Here is a 4634-nt window from a genome sequence, read left to right as displayed (position 1 = left end):
ATCGTAAGATTGTGTGGGCGCGTACGTGTGCGTGCGTGTGTGTCTGTGTGTCTGTGTGTCTGTCTGCCTGTGCCTGTGGCTGAGTCCGTGTCTGTGTGTGTCTGAGTGCCTGTCTGCGTTTGTGTCCGTGTGTCTAACTTTCTGCCTGACGACCTGCCTGCCTGCCTACCCGCCTGCCTGTCTGTCTGTTTGTCTTTTTATCTGTCTGTCTGTCTGTCTGTCTGTCTGTCTGTCTGTCTGTCTGTCTGTCTCTAACTGAGTCTGGGTCCGTGTCTGCGTAAGTCTGCTATTCTGTCTGTGTATGAAAGCATGTCTGCTTTTGCATCCGTGTGTCTTCATTTCTGCCTGACTACATGTCTGTCTACCTGGCTGTCTGTCTGTCTGCCTGTCAATGGAAGACTTTTTTCTGATCTTGAATGTCTCATACACTCTGCCACCGGACTGGAGGTAGCGAGTGAACAACAGTGATAAGGTGAGGGGTACTACAAGTCACCAACAAACACTTGCATGCGGGTATCCCCCAGCAGGGGGCATCACTCCAATTGCGGTAGCGTGCGGAAGGGAGGTAAACTAGCCCCTCATACCCACTATTTTCAAGTCAAACCTTTCTGTTGTTGAAAAATGAAAGATTGGAGTTACTTTTCAGCAAACAAATGATCGGCTGTCAGAGCATTTTTTCAAAATTTGGGGAAAACTATGAATAAAGAAGTTGTGTACTAAATCATAGTAGAGTCTCTGGTCCTGAGTCTTAAACTGACATTCATGTAGCCTACCTTTGTTTCCGTGCAAACGACCTTGTGAATCAGCACAGACCCAACAGCCAGGCTTTTATCGTGGGTAAGATTATTCTGCTACTTCGACACACGAAAAGAAATAATCTCCAGCCTGACTAATCCCTGTTCATAGCGGGAATTTTCATCTTTTTCATTTTTATGGTAGTTCTACAATCACAAGGTCAGTCGTTGGAATCAGTTTGTAGCATCTCTTATGTGATATAGGTACGATTTACGCATTTACCGTCCGAGATGTCAGACTCTGTTTCTGTGTGATTTACTATTAGTCCAGTGCATTTCACATGCAGTTGTTTTACATTTCAGGTGCATGTTTAGCATTTGTTTTTGACGTTGGCAATACATGATTGTGCAGTTGTGCTATACCGTGACGCGTCACAGTTCGCCGAAGTTGGTTGGTTCGCTTTTTCAATACTATCAAAATAATCATGTCAGTTCCCACCTCGAGTCTCATAAATCTTTTTAATTTGTGCTGGATGTTTAGTGGCAACGCCTTTCACGCTTCAGTCCCTGTGAGCAGTAGCTACAGCGACTGCCATTGTCTTCTCAAGGCTATTGCGTCCCATATAAAATCTTCACTTCCCCCTTCTTGCTTATTATCCTATTAACGCCAGAGGTACCCTGGGTGTTTTTATTTTATCAATCTCCATTCTTTGCTGCTTGGAGTTGAGCTAGAACATTGACTTCCCGCGCATTGCAATGGTGTGTGCAAGAGATGTGAACTATAAAATTGCCGCCTGTGCGCACCACAGTCATCCGATGCTATCATTTCTGTCCTCCTTCGGAGGAGATGGCAGGTTAAGGGGACGCAACTCGCGTCTGGTGATTATCTCCCCTTTTTCGGCGAAGGCAGATCGTGGTGCGTGAAGCTTTTTGGCAACAAACGTATAGCTGTCCTGTTTCTCTCGTCTCCCCACCCACCCCCACCCCCACTCCTCCTCTGTCCTCTTCCTCAAAGTGTCACAAAACGACGCTAGCTAGAGTGGAAAAATGCAACAATTCGTCCTTATTACGACGAGCTGCAATTTGGGAGGAGGTACCCCGGGTAGCTGGTTAGACATTACGGGTGGGTTCCCTCGCTTGTATTTTTTTCCGCTCGCACTCTCCAAAAGCTGGGAAGGCTGAAACCTATCATTGGTAGAACCATCGAGGCCGTCACCCCTTAATTCTTCGTCTTTTTTTTCTCTACTCCCTCCTAATGGGCCTGTGTCGATCGGTCGTGTGAATGGAATTCCCCCGGCTGATAGCAGTTTCTTTTTTTATTTCTCGTAGCTGCCTAGAGTTTGCCGTAGATTCGGGGTGTGATTCTCGAAGACAGATGTGGAACTTGACAGTGCGGGAGTTCCATTGCCAAGGATTATGACTGCCAGCATCGCTATATCATCGGGATTCTTTATTAGGTGACAAAGGGTTGCACAATGCTTTTTGCTGGCGATATTAGACATTTTGATGATGGATGACTTTGAAGCTGTAGTGCGTTCAATCTCCTCACGCGTCTGAAAGCTGTGTAAAGTCATGATTTCAAAATCAAAAAACAAGAAAGGTAGGTTGTTGGAACGTTTGTTATTGACAAAAACAAATAAATGTGTAAGTCGTTTTTAAAAAAAAATAAAAAAATGTTTGTTTTGTCAATAACTAACGTTCCAACAACCTACCTTTCTTGTTTTTTGATTCTGAATTTTGGAACGTTTTTGGATTTTTTTCATGATTTCAAAAGTTACAAACACTCTCACGACATTACTACAGCAAACAAAAACAAACAAAAACAGATCTAATCTAAGTCTGACGTAGAGACAAACAGATCTAATCTAAGTCTGACGTAGAGACAAACAGATCTAATCTAAGTCTGACGTAGAGACAAACAGATCTAATCTAAGTCTGACGTAGAGACAAACAGATCTAATCTAAGTCTGACGTAGAGACAAACAGATCTAATCTAAGTCTGACGTAGAGACAAACAGACAGATCTAATCTAAGTCTGACGTAGAGACAAACAGACAGATCTAATCTAAGTCTGACGTAGAGACAAACAGACAGATCTAATCTAAGTCTGACGTAGAGACAAACAGACAGATCTAATCTAAGTCTGACGTAGAGACAAACAGACAGATCTAATCTAAGTCTGACGTAGAGACAAACAGACAGATCTAATCTAAGTCTGACGTAGAGACAAACAGACAGATCTAATCTAAGTCTGACGTAGAGACAAACAGATCTAATCTAAGTCTGACGTAGAGACAAACAGATCTAATCTAAGTCTGACGTAGAGACAAACAGGCAGATCTAATCTAAGTCTGACGTAGAGACAAACAGGCAGACAAATGAGCACTTTTCTGTCGGACTTAATGTAAACGTAAATATGTCGGGGGAAACTTGAAAAAGGTCAGCACTACATCCTAAACACCTGGTAACGCAACCCTTCTATCTGAGGCCTCTTCTTCCAAAAGAAAAACAACAACACCGTTCAGGAATTGAAAAAAAAGAAACCATTGACCGTCCTCTGTTTAAAATGTTTAGTTTTTCAACCCAAACTGAGCTTTTCTTCCAAGGAACAAAAGACATACTCAAAGCGATCCACCCAGTCCACCCAGGAGAGCCCATAAGTAAGTTGAAGATACCCGGCAAAGTTCGGGTAGCCACGGTCGACACGTTAAAATACCCTGTTATTTACCCTCCCTCCTTAATGATTAGGCAGCGTAGAGTGGCAAAGATTTCCGGTGTATCGGTTACGCTTTGTAACAATTGACAACCATCTGTCAAGTTGTCTATACACCTTGTATGTATTAGTGTATCTCTCTTTTCCACCCTTCCTCCTGTGAACGGCTTGACTCTGCTCGTGGCCTCTATATATCCTCCTTTTTTTCTGCTGAAGTGCCAGTTTTCGTTGTTGTTGACGACTATTCGTCCTGTGTCTCAATGAAAGTTGTAAACCTGCACGTGTTAGTGTTACGTTCTCGTTTTACTTGACTGACGACATGAAATGTTTAAATTAAGACAGTCCTCGTGCTTCTATCCCTCTTCCTCTTCCTTCTGCGTTCTTCTTCCCCTCCTCCTGAATCATCATTTTATTACACCCCCGGTATAGGGGTGTGTATAGGATTCGGTCGATGTGTTTGTTTGTTTGTTTGTTTGTGTGTTTGTGTTCGCATATAGATCTCAAGAATGAACTGACCGATCGTCACCAAACTTGGTGAACAGGTTCTATACATTCCTGAGACGGTCCTTACAAAAATTGGGACCAGTCAAACACACGGTTAGGGAGTTATTGGTGGATTAAGATTCTACAAGGACTTATAGAGGGACATATTAATGGTCAAAGGGAAATAACCTTCTCAGTTGGTGGCAGTGAGAATGGTAAGGACGGGGGTGTTTTTCCTACCTCGGAGGAATTTCTTGTTTTATGTATGTATTTATTTATGACCGTGTGACCAGGGATAATAGGCCGTGAAAGGTGGATGCAGCGCCTAAAGGCAGTCGACCTACTGGCCGATGTGAATGCGTGATATATTGTGTAAAAAATTCCATCTCACACCGCATTAATAGGTAACATGCGCCATGAGTCGCCTTGTGTGGTGAGATACGTGCGCGATATAAATCCTCGTAAATAAAATAAATAAATAAATATTGACTTATTCGTTTATTTTGTCGTTGGGGTGTTTTGCAAGCATGCATGAACTTGGAGTGAACACAAACACAGACAGACAAGCAGGCAAACAGACGCGCGCACACACACACACACACACACACACACACACACACATACACACACACACACAACACACACATACCTAAAGTGTGGATGGTTACCTAAGAGGCGGCACTGGGTGTAGTGCCTTTCTAGTG

This window comes from Littorina saxatilis, linkage group LG1, assembly GCF_037325665.1.
Source record: "Littorina saxatilis isolate snail1 linkage group LG1, US_GU_Lsax_2.0, whole genome shotgun sequence".
NCBI classification, from domain to species: domain Eukaryota; kingdom Metazoa; phylum Mollusca; class Gastropoda; order Littorinimorpha; family Littorinidae; genus Littorina; species Littorina saxatilis.
The sequence above is the reverse complement of the archived record's forward strand: the minus strand, read 5'-3'. Positions refer to the sequence as shown.